We start from the raw sequence: 13,348 nt of genomic DNA on the forward strand, positions 1-13,348 counted from the left end.
ATTTACAGACCTTTCTGTAATAGCTTGACACCATCTATATTTATTGCAATGGCGCGTTAAGCGAGGGCACCCCCCTGAGTGTCGAAACAAGATCGCGGAAAATGATCGTTTCAACACGAAATATGACATTCTCATCTGCAGACATGCCTTTTTGTGGCTGTCAATTCTTAGATATATTTATTTTAGGTCTTCATTCACAGTTTAGGCTTTAATGCATCAGTAATTTTTCACAGCTGAAGTTTTCTTCAATAACTATATATGGACTGCCAAAGTGGATTTACTCAGATCAAGGTGCCAATTTCGTTGGGAAACTGATGTCAGTCAAACCCAGTTCCATGGCACGGGACCGCCTCCGTGGTGTAGTGGTTAGAGCGTCCGCCCGGAGAGCGGAAGGTCGCGGGTTCGATCCCCGCGTCATACCAAAAGGCGTTAAAATATGGTACTTGTTGGTCACTGCCTGACGCTCGGCATTAATGGGTACAACAAGGACTGGTCGGCTCGGACTCAGTATAATGTGTCTGAGTGGTGTTTTCATGCTTCACTGCGGCATGGTATCTCAGTGGGCTAGCACTATGAAACCAGATGAAGTCTGGGCTAGTACAAGCAGCCGCACATACACATACACATGCATGCACGTCGTCATATGAGCGAAATATTCTCAAGCACGACGTTAAACCCAATTTCACCTCACCTCACCAAAGCCACGGAAACAGAGCAAACCTTCACCTGAACCTGAGCCAGATCCAGTTGCGTCTGATGATGATGAAGATAGCGATGGAGATGAAGAGTTAGTCAGGATCTATGAACATCCTGTGGATACTTCAGTGTCTGTTGGCAATGCAACAGACAGGCAACTCAAGATGAACCAGAACAGGAACTAGAATCAGGGGACAATAACATTGTCACAGAAGAAGATTAAGTTGATGACACTGTGTGGCAGTGTGTGGCAGATATATCATATTGTATTTTTACAGTCATGTACATATTAGTTTTAAGTCATTTAACAATTTTATGAATGTTTGTATATTAACAGTTACATTGCAGTTGCAGGGATATCGCTTCATGTTTGGATATTTATGTATATTTGGAAATTTATGTATATTTGGATATTTATGTATATTTGGATATTTATGTATATTTGGATATTTATGTATATTTGGATATTTATGTATATTTGGATATTTATGTATATTTGGATATTTATGTACATTTGGATATTTATGTACATTTGGATATTTATGTATATTTGGATATTTATGTATATTTGGATATTTATGTATATTTGGATATTTATGTATATTTGGATATTTATGTATATTTGGATATTTATGTATATTTGGATATTTATGTATATTTGGATATTTATGTATGTTTGGATATTTATGTATGTTTGGATATTTATGTATATTTGGATATTTATGTATATTTGGATGTTTATGTATGTTTGGATATTTATGTATATTTGGATATTTATGTATATTTGGATATTTATTTATGTATATTTGGATATTTATGTATGTTTGGATATTTATGTATGTTTGGATATTTATGTATGTTTGGATATTTATGTATATTTGGATATTTATGTATATTTGGATATTTATGTATATTTGGATATTTATGTATGTTTGGATATTTATGTATGTTTGGATATTTATGTATATTTGGATATTTATGTATATTTGGATATTTATGTATATTTGGATATTTATGTATATTTGGATATTTATGTATGTTTGGATATTTATGTATGTTTGGATATTTATGTATGTTTGGATATTTATGTATGTTTGGATATTTATGTATTATGTATATTTGGATATTTATGTATATCTTATGTATATTTGGATATTTATGTATTATGTATATTTGGATATTTATGTATTATGTATATTTGGATATTTATGTATATTTGGATATTAACTGTCACTTTGCGTTGCAGGTATAATATTTCTTATTTATAGCAATGAATGTTTTTCTATCAACAGGTCTGGTCATTTTGATACTGACTATAGTCATCTTAACACATGTCTATCAGTAGCTATGCAGTCAGTGTTATTCTAGTTTAATTAAGGGTGGTTAGGTAGGGCCATTACATTATTATGTGCCCTTAGTTGATCCAATCTGATTGGATCATTCAAACTCTTGCCCTCTTTTACTAATTCAAATCTTCACCTTCACTGTCACTGTCTGCACTTGCAAGGCGCTTATCCTGTGTTAGGATTTATCCATATTATTGTTTACACAGATTATACGTACGTTTGACTGGCTTGGCGGCTTGACGGCGCTGTACTTTGCACCCTAGTGCCATACACCGGGTAGGCATTACATTGTGCTTGATTGTATATATTTATGTAGTATTGTATACTTCATATATTCTATCTGGGCATGTTTATACAATATATATGCCCTACCTTAACCATATTCATTTACAAATGTATATGTAATCAGTAAATCAAGGAGTGATCGCCCCTTGTAGTCTATTTGTCCAGAATGTGTGTGATAATAGTATTTCATCTGAAACATGAGATGACCGATTTTAAATCTTATGTATATATTACGACTTTGTATCTATTGAATCATGTATTGTTTCAGGGTGTTGTTATTATTTCGGAATAAAAGTTCTCACCCCCGTAACCAGTGTCCTGGGTTTATTAACATCCGACCTCTGTCCCGGTTACAAAAGTCATATCTTAGTTCCAACTACCCTGAAACAAAGATCTGTGTACATCCCATTACGCGTAAGGCCATAGCGACGTCATATCCGACAAATCAGAGCGACGTCATATCCGACCCTATCAGAGCGACGTCATATCCGACCCTATCGGAGCGACGTCATATCCGACCCTATCAGAGCGATGTCATATCCGACCCAATCAGAGCGACGTCATATCCGACCTTATCAGAGCGACGTCATATCCGACCCTATCAGAGCGACGTCATATCCGACCCTATCAGAGCGACGTCATATCCGACCAATCAGAGCGTCGCTCAACAAATCGGGGAAGCGTCAGTCGAAATGAGTTTTCTTATCATTGTACGGAAAATTAAAGGCGATGACTTCTAACACAATATACATGTTGCCTGATGGGAGTAATTACTTCATCATAAGAAACTTCAGCATTTTCCTGTCTTTGCCGAAAAAATGTCTAGATATTTCACAATAAAAGTTGTCAGTATTCCAACTGAGCTGACTCGCGCCTAACATAAAGCATGCGGTGTTTGCTTGGGGAGTAAAACAATACACTTTCGTTTGTCTGTTTCAGGTTAACAAGCCCATTCGTGGAGGGTGTGTCAACACGGTTTGAGATATTTTGCAGTCAGGCGAACATTAATCGATTTAAGGTAAATTCACATGTATCTTTGGCGTTGATGAAGTACAGACGTGGCGTGCATAATAAGTAGTAGATCCGATGAACGGACACGTCCACAGTATGACAGCTGATCCAATAAACGGCCAACACAAGAGCGGCTTCGTGTTAATGTGTGTATACTTGTAATTCAGACCATCTTCTCTAAAGATACCGTCGTACCAGCATACCACCGTACCAGGCTACCATCATACCAGCATACCGTTATACCACACTACCGTCATGCCAATGTCCGACATGAAGAACGAAAATGACAATTATTATCTACAATTACCCTGCTAAAGTTAGTATCAAGGGAGATAGATTGTTTCTTTGATTGGCCACGGTGCTGTAATGGTGTCTACTTTTGTTGACGGTCATGGAGCGCCGACCTTGCCATGGTAACTCGGGGCAGATCTGAGGGAGAGAAATGATTTGTCTGTGCTGTGGATACCTAAAGTCTCGTGTTCACATTAACAGTTAATGTTGGATTCCTTGTATCGCTGATCTGGTGCTTCACATATTAACCGTAAATGTTGGATTCCTTGTATCGCTGATCTAGTGCTTCACATATTAACCGTTAATGTTGGATTTCTTGTATCGCTGATCTAGTGCTTCACATATTAACCGTAAATGTTGGATTCCTTGTATCGCTGATCTAGTGCTTCACATATTTACCGTAAATGTTGGATTCCTTGTATCGCTGATCTGGTGCATCACATATTAACCGTTAGTGTTGGATTCCTTGTATCGCTGATCTGGTGCTTCACATATTAACCGTAAATGTTGGATTCCTTGTATCGCTGATCTGGTGTTTCACATATTAACCGTAAATGTTGGATTCCTTGTATCGCTGATCTAGTGCTTCACATATTAACCGTAAATGTTGGATTCCTTGTATCGCTGATCTAGTGCTTCACATATTAACCGTTACTGTTGGATTCCTTGTATCGCTGATCTGGTGTTTCACATATTAACCGTTAATGTTGGATTTCTTGTATCACTGATCTGGTGTTTCACATATTAACCGTAAATGTTGGATTCCTTGTATCGCTGATCTAGTGCTTCACATATTAACCGTAAATGTTGGATTCCTTGTATCGCTGATCTAGTGCTTCACATATTAACCGTTAATGTTGTATTAATTGTACCGTTGGTCTAGTGCTACAAATATAAACCGTTAGCGTGTAGCATTAACCGACATGCCTTAGTATTGTGTTGCCGGGAGTATTTACTGTTAATATTGTGTTTTCTATAAAGACAACGCTAGACTGTAACGGTGCACATCAATTGATGTAATTCGACGCGACTATGCCTGAACATTTTCCTTACGCGTGCTGTACCGTTGTGACTTATTGATAATGAAAACAACCGATGTCATTACCGGAATCGTAAATCAACTCCGCTATTTGACAAAGATTTCTTATTAATATGTAAATTTATTTCTTATCCTATTTTAACAGTTATTCTGTAGTAATAATTATGTTTATGTTGGTGTTTATTTTGCTACACCACCAACTGCGCAGTTTTGCTTTTATAGGCCATTTTTCAGTTTATTGAAGAAGTGCCTATTATGTGACGGCTGACAACGTTGTCATGGTGATGTAGAGGTAGTTAAGTAGATATCCATGGTGATGCACAGAATGGGTCAGATGGTGTTCGCTCCGTAACTTGGGTTGTATATTTTAATTTCAATTAAAAATAAACATGTTGCAATACTCCGTGTAGTTGTATTGTCTATGATGTGAGCTAGTTGTCTTATTTTCACAGCTACTACGTGTCCAGCATTAAGGAGTAGAGTTAGCTCTGTGGTTCGAGCGTAAAATTTTGTTTTATTACTTCATATATTTACCATGGAATCATCAAGCAACTTGGCACCCTGGCTTCAAGCAAATTAAGTTGTATGTTCCTGGCCTTAGCCTTTCTCGTGGAGTCTTCACAACGTTATATAACGATGGCTTCATTTACAGGTTACACAACACCAAATGTTTTCCCATTGACTTCTATAGTAACCTTATATGTTTTAAAAACATATCCAGGCTATCAACAGCCATTCCATGTACACATGGGTACACTCTGGCCTTTAAACTACCATAAAACAAAATATCAGGCAAACTTGTCTGGCTCGTTTTGCGAGCACAGGAAGCGGAACACATCAACCCCAGTTCCGCACCAAATGTCACCTACTGGAAAATATTTGTCACACAATAAGCATAAGTGATGGTGATAAAAATGACAGCACTAAATACTTAAAATTGTGGTCAGTTTTAATTACTGGTTGGATATGCTTTTAAAAAAACATAAACATCTCACACTATTTCATCCAATCACAGCTGTCACATGTCTCTGTCTCTTCAGTTGTTTACATACGGTTCTCGCTCAGGGAGCATGTGATTCTGATTTAGTGTAGTGGAACCTTCAGTAAAACAGATTTTTCGTCCTCGCCTCTATATTCTCGCTGGTCTTGTCTGGGTTTTACCAATGTGTCATGTGACCTATTTACAGCATGGGAAACTCACCGTTTCACGACATTTTACACTATCAAGTCTAGTAAGCATATCCTTTTCGAGAACTGGGTATGGCTGAGAGGTAGGTGAGTGAGTATGTTTACGCCACTTTTTAAGGCAATATTCCACGAATATCTAGGATACCAGAAATGGACAACACATTGTACCCAAGTGGAAACAGAACCAGGGTCTTCGGCTTGACGAGGCTGTGACTTATGTTTGGTTTTGGTTTCTTGTTTAATGATGTGTGTCAACCAAGTCAGCGAGCCTGACCACCCGATGCCGTTAGTCGCCTCTTACGAAAACATAGGTTACTGAGGATCAATTCTAACCCGGATCTTCACGCGGAGACAAGCATCGGTTACAGGGCCCGTATTCTCGAAACGTTCGTAGCCCTAAGAGTTCGTAACTTTGATCGTAGGCAATGTTTTAAGAATGGACTTAAGAAGTTCGCAGTGCTACGAAAGTTTCGAGAATAGCTAGCCTGAAGGATAATTCTAACCCAGATCTTCACGGGTCTCTTTTAGAAGTGTCAGAACTCAAAGCAGGGTTAATCATACAGCCCCGCCTAAATCATGGTCCTGTGGTTATCAATCAGATGAAGCCACATGTTGGCGAGCGAGCGTATTATGTTCCACCGGTGGCAATTGCCACAACACATGCAGGTGCAAGTCAATTGTTCACCTGAATTGAATGACAAGGGAACCTTATAGTACAAGTATAGTTAACGCTTTTCTTTATTTTATAGAACTTTCATTCCCTGCAAATACTTATATAATATTATTGCATAGACATACACTGAATTATTATAAATTACAAACCTATTTATATTTTGCACATGTGAATTCTAAATTGTTAGCAGACACATGAACTTAAAATGCCAATTGTCTTGAGGTATGTTTTAAGTCAGGGTTTTTCTTTGTAGCCAAAATGTTTTCACCACCAAATTTGGTTGGGTAGAACTAACAGCCAACGTCACCCTACCTGTTCAGTCCCCTCAGTAGTTGGCACATCACACTGACCGGTAATCTTTCTATTTCTGAGGTCACCTAATGTTCACTTCTGTAATTGTTATCATATGTGAATGTTGAACAGTACCGTCCAACGGTTGTGGACATAAAACTACGAAACGTGTTATTTATTTATTTGATGTTGTTGCCCATATCAGTTTTGACAGATGGTGGACCGCTTAGACTGACAAAATGAGCCGTTTCCACCAAACTGGATATTCCTTTTTGGCGCTAGTCAGTTTTGACATAGTCTGGTTTCAGACAAAAATGAAAATAAAATAAGTTTCGGTTTCGATTCACCTGAGCTCCTCCATTCCAGCGAACGTGAACGGTGTGCAGAATTTTATACTGATCTTCTCTACAAAGAGTCATATATTTGTTCACATAAGGTAAGCGGACTAGACTCTTTATCGTAGGAACCAAAATGTCACTTCTTTTGATTATGTGTGTGTGTGTGTGTGCTATATACAGTGAAGCCCCGTTAGTCCGGACTCCGATAATCCGGATGTCTCACCTCCCGGACGATTTCAGCTTGTTACCAATCTATGCCTATATAATTTACCTCGATAATCCGGAAATTCGGTTTCCGGAACCGGACGGTAAGTAGCTGTCACCAATCAGTAAAATAAACAGTAAATTGCTTCACAGTCCGGACACTGTAAGTCGTGTTCACGAACCGTAACAACACCTCCCGGCGATGTTTACTTAATTAACTGGCCAACTGGGTTGTTGTTTTAATTAGACAGACGCGGTCACATGGACTTAAAGTGATTTTGCCTTACGACAATGCTGCAAGTCACAAGTGTGCTTCGCTAACTTTGCGAAATGTGACCAAATACCACGTCTCATATTCAACCGATGGATGCAGGAATCATTCGGACATTCAAAGATTAGTGTCATTTTTGTAATAGTTAGGGAAGCAACTTGGGTCTTGATTCAGTAGTCCGGACTATTCGCAATCCGGACAAATTTACTGAGAAACGCAACCGTCCAGATTAACGAGGCTTCACTGTATCTATAATTCTCACTTTTGTATGCCGGGTGTTCGCGAAAAAGGTAACCAGTATTTCAGTGGAATGTATAAACACGATTTCCACAGCAAATTGCTGGATATCTTATTTGTAATCTCACGCTTTTCTGTTATTGCAGTTTGTGTGTGACGCCGGAGGGGTAGTATTTATATGACTGATCACCCAATGCACTCACTGCGAATGTGTTAAGAAAGGCATACACACTATTATTCAGGATAGCAGCGCTACATGCAGTAAAGTGTGTAACACAAAACACAGATCTGACAGGGGAGAGTAGCATGTATTTGAAAGGACAGTGATTCTACAAAATGTGTTTGTTCTTATTCTTATGTTCAAGCACAAACCTGCTTGGTATCTGCCGAAACGTACCAGTGAAAGAAAAAGATATCATTACGATGTTTAAACTTTCTGTGCTGAAACACAATTTGGAAACTGAGTCATCGTTTATATATAACACACTTTATACAATGATACCCGTGTGATAACTGGTGTCATCCTATATACCATGATACCTTGTGTGTCATCCTATATACCATGTTACCTTGTCATCCTGTATACCATGTTACTTTGTGTGTCATCCTATATACCATGATACCTTGTGTGTCATCTTATATACCATGTTACCTTGTGTGTCATCCTATATACCATGATACCTTGTGTGTCATCCTATATACCATGTTACCTTGTGTGTCATCCTATATACCATGTTACCTTGTGTGTCATCCTATATACCATGTTACCTTGTGTGTCATCCTATATACCATGATACCTTGTGTGTCATCCTATATACCATGATACCTTGTGTGTCATCCTATATACCATGTGTACCTTGTGTACCTTGTGTGTCATCCTATAAACCATGTTACCTTGTGTGTCATCCTATATACCATGTTACCTTGTGTGTCATCATATATACCATGTTACCTTACCTTGTGTGTCATCCTATATACCATGTTACCTTGTGTGTCATCCTATATACCTGTATACCATGTTACCTTTGTGTGTCATCCTATATACCATGATACCTTGTGTGTCATCCATATACCATGATCCTTGTGTGTCATCCTATATACCTTGTTGTGTCATCCTATATACCATGTTACCTTGTGTGTCATCCTATATACCATGTTACCTTGTGTGTCATCCTATATACCATGATACCTTGTGTGTCATCCTATATACCATGATACCTTGTGTGTCATCCTATATACCATGATACCTTGTGTGTCATCCTATATACCATGATACCTTGTGTGTCATCCTATATACCATGATACCTTGTGTGTCATCCTATATACCATGATACCTTGTGTGTCATCCTATATAACATGTTACCTTGTGTGTCATCCTATATACCATGTTACTTTGTTTCTCATTCTGTATACGCTGTTACCTTGTGTGTCATAAAAAAAACGTTACCTTGTGTCTCATCCTATATACAATGATAGTTTTTGTGTCATCCTATACACCATGATACTTTTTGTGTCATCCTATATACCAATATCCTATGTGTGTCATCCTATATACCATCATACCTTGTGTGTCATCCTATATACCATGATACCTTGTGTGTCATCCTATATACCATGATACCTTGTGTGTCATCCTATATACCATGATACCTTGTGTGTCATCCTATATACCATGATACCTTGTGTGTCATCCTATATACCATGATACCTTGTGTGTCATCCTATATACCATGATACCTTGTGTGTCATCCTATATACCATGATACCTTTGTGTGTCATCCTATATACCATGATACCTTGTGTGTCATCCTATATACCATGTTACCTTGTGTGTCATCCTATATACCATGTTACCTTGTGTGTCATCCTATATACCATGATACCTTGTGTGTCATCCTATATACCATGATACCTTGTGTGTCATCCTATATACCATGTTACCTTGTGTGTCATCCTATATACCATGATACCTTGTGTGTCATCCTATATACCATGATACCTTGTGTGTCATCCTATATACCATGTTACCTTTGTGTGTCATCCTATATACCATATACCTTGTGTGTCATCCTATATACCTTGTGTGTCATCCTATATACCATGTTACCTTGTGTGTCATCCTATATACCATGTTACCTTGTGTGTCATCCTATATACCATGTTACCTTGTGTGTCATCCTATATACCATGTTACCTTGTGTGTCATCCTATATACCATGATACCTTGTGTGTCATTCTATATACCATGTTACCTTGTGTGTCATCCTATATACCATGATACCTTTGTGTGTCATCCTATATACCATGTTACCTTGTGTGTCATCCTATATACCATGTTACCTTGTGTGTCATCCTATAAACCATGATACCTGGTGTGTCATTCTATATATCATGACACCTTGTAAGTCATCCTATATACCATGTTACTTTGTGTGTCATCCTATATGCCTTGATACCTTGTGTGGCATCCTATATACCATGTTACCTTGTATGTCATCCTATATACCATGTTACTTTGTTTGTCATCCTATATACCATTTTACTTTGTGTGTCATCCTATATACCATGATACCTGTGTGTCATCATCCTATATACCATGATACCTTGTGTGTCATCCTATATACCATGATACCTTGTGTGTCATCCTATATACCATGTTACCTTGTGTGTCATTCTATATACCATGTTACTTTGTGTCTAATCCTAAATGCCATGATACTTTGTGTGGCATCCTATATACCATGATACCTCGTGTGTCATCCTATATACCATGTTTCCTTGTGCTTCATCCTATATACCATGAAACCGTGTGTGTCATTCTATGTGCCATGATACCTTGTGTGTCATCATATGTACCATGATACCTTGTGTGTCATCCTTATATACCATGTTACCTTGTGTGTCATCCTATATACCATGATACCTTGTGTGTCATCCTTTATATCATGATACCTTGTGTGTTATTCTATATACCATGATACCTTGTGTGTCATCCTATATACCATGATACCTGTGTGTCATCCTATATACCATGATACTTTGTGTGTCATCCTATATATCATGATACTTTGTGTGTCATCCTATATACCATGATACCTTGTGTGTCATTCTATATGCCATGATACCTTGTGTGTCATTTCTATGTACCATGATACCTGGTGTGAATAATCTGTATTAATCTAGTTATTTTACTGCCGTTCGTTGACAGATTGTTAAATTTGAGTTGCGGTTATTATGAATTCACTCACTCACACAATGAACAGGACTTGACTGGGTAAAGAATACACATATTCCAGACAAAATCCTGTCTATAGAGAGTGTTATAAACTAAAGTTTAACCCTTAATTTAACACAGCTGATCTGATATCAGAACAGTCAAATCTTAGTTCTCACTACCGTGCAACAAAGGTCTGTGTACATCCCATTACGTGTAATTTCATTGGTCGGTCAGAGTTTGCGCGAGGTTGTTCTGATGTGACCCCTTCGTCAGATTTCCTCAGATATTTGTTCAGCATTATCGAGTACTAGGATCTGACTTTAATGTGATCGTTGCTGACCCAACTCTTGTGTAATTTTGATATGATAGAAAAGATAACAATTACTTCATCATAGGAAAAATCATAATTTCTTCTGTCTTTGCCGAAAAAGTGTCTTGGTATTTTACAATCAGTTTTGTAAATATCTCGGCACAAGTATAAAACATTCGGTGTTTGCTGGGAGTAAATGGCCGCAGTTTCGTTTGTCTGTTTCAGGTCAACACGCCCATTCCTGAAGGAAGGTACAACGCTCTTTGCGATATTTTGCAGTCAGGCGAATAGGAATTGATTTCAGGTAAATTCAGATATATCTTTGGCCTTTATGGAAGTATAGACGTTAAACCTGGCGTGCATGCTTAACGTAAATCCACTGAACCGACACGTCCACGGTATGACAGCTGATCCAATAAACGGCAACATTAGAGCGGCTTCGTGTTAATGTGTGTATACTTTTAATTCAGACCATCTTCTCTAAAGATACCGTCGTACCAGCATACCACCATACCAGCATACCATCGTACCGCCCTACCAGGATACCACTGTACTAGGATACCACTATAACAACATTCCAACGTACCAGGACACCACCGACATGAAGAACGAATATCTAGTGATTCTTACCATGCTAAAGTTAATATCAATGGTGGTGTTTAAAACGTGCTCTCCGAATGACAGTGAATTCGTCGACTTGGTGCTGTTCGGGGTCGGTCTGTCCTCTGCGGGAGATTTGTGCATAATGGGGATTACTACCCTGCTGGGATGCTCATTCTTATTGTTGCTCGTGTGATTTACTGCGTGGCATTTAGCCGGAAGTGGCACTCTCCTTGTCTAGCTGTACTGCCGTTCTTACTATGTTGTCTGTTGTTGGGTGTCGCTCAGTTTAAATTTAAAGAAGTCATGTTCATTATTCATGTGATCGTGGCCACAATCTTTTCATGCCTAACGTTTGCAGCAGCACGAGACACAAGTTCCGTCTGGAACTGTAGTGGCAGCTTAATGTTAATGGTAGCGAATGTTGTAAATGCTGTGTCCCACGACTTTGGTATACCACATGTTAATATAGTCTCGGAGATTGTTTCCTTGACTGGCCACGGTGCTGTAATGGTATCTACTTTTGTTGACGGTCACGGCGCGCCGACCTTGCCATGGTAACACGGGGCGGATCTGATGGGAGAGAAATGATCTGGACTGTTGTGATACCTAATGTCACGTGTTCACATTAACCGTTAATGTTGGATTCCTTGTACCGTTGGTCTTGTGTTACAAATGTTTACCGTTAGAATGTTATTGCTGCATGCATTAACTATTGTGTTGCCGGGAGTATTTACTGTTATATGGTGTTAGAATGTTAAGACAACGTTAGAATTGTGTAACTGTGCATATCAACAGACGCAATTCGACTATGCCTGAACATCTTCCTTATGCTTAAAGTACCGTTGTGACTTATTGATACTAAAGGTCGATGTAGTAGCGGAATATGGGGTGAATGTTGGTGGGTGGATGGAACGCACACAACATAACGCTACTTGTGTTCTCAGATGACAGCCTTTTATTATTGACATGAATGTTGGAACAACTCACTGTGTGGCAGTGAGTGTGCATCAGCTCTCATGCAGTCACGGATCAATCATATACATCATCATGGATCATTCTGAATAATAACATCTTCATTATGATCCAGAAATGTTCCAGAAAACACAAATATACCACAGTGATGTGATCCTCCACAAAAATCTATGTGACTGCCAACAGGTTATGTGTGACAGCCACCTTTAAGACTAAACAAACAATAGGTGGCAAGCTGACCAGAGAAACTGAGGCAGAGGGACAAAAGAAGCTTGTGCAGAATGTAAGCGCATGGGTCAGAGCCTGGCCTGACCCAGTAGGGTGGCTATTGTTAAATGAGTAATTGCATAAGTGCAGGGATACATTTAACTGAGAG

At 38.6% G+C, this 13,348-nt stretch overlaps 2 long non-coding RNA genes across 3 annotated transcripts; one reads left to right on the plus strand and one right to left on the minus strand.

Annotated features, from left to right (window-relative positions):
- Nucleotides 1–7,127: 7,127 nt before the first annotated feature.
- Nucleotides 7,128–12,876, plus strand: LOC124271177. The gene is made up of 3 exons (XR_006896962.1): nt 7,128–7,256; nt 11,623–11,701; nt 11,868–12,876. It is a non-coding gene; the product is annotated as an uncharacterized LOC124271177 (long non-coding RNA).
- LOC124271178 lies at nt 9,217–11,594 on the minus strand. Of its 2 annotated transcripts, none has more exons than XR_006896964.1 (3): nt 10,765–11,594; nt 10,152–10,618; nt 9,217–9,261 (listed from the first exon to the last, which is right to left on the minus strand). It is a non-coding gene; the product is annotated as an uncharacterized LOC124271178 (long non-coding RNA). The 2 variants fall into 2 exon arrangements; XR_006896963.1 differs by having other exon boundaries at nt 10,152–10,647.
- Nucleotides 12,877–13,348: the final 472 nt, after the last annotated feature.

The sequence above is a fragment of the Haliotis rubra genome, unplaced genomic scaffold (assembly GCF_003918875.1).
Source record: "Haliotis rubra isolate DU_JTF1 unplaced genomic scaffold, ASM391887v1 Scf1580, whole genome shotgun sequence".
Lineage (NCBI taxonomy): Eukaryota > Metazoa > Mollusca > Gastropoda > Lepetellida > Haliotidae > Haliotis > Haliotis rubra.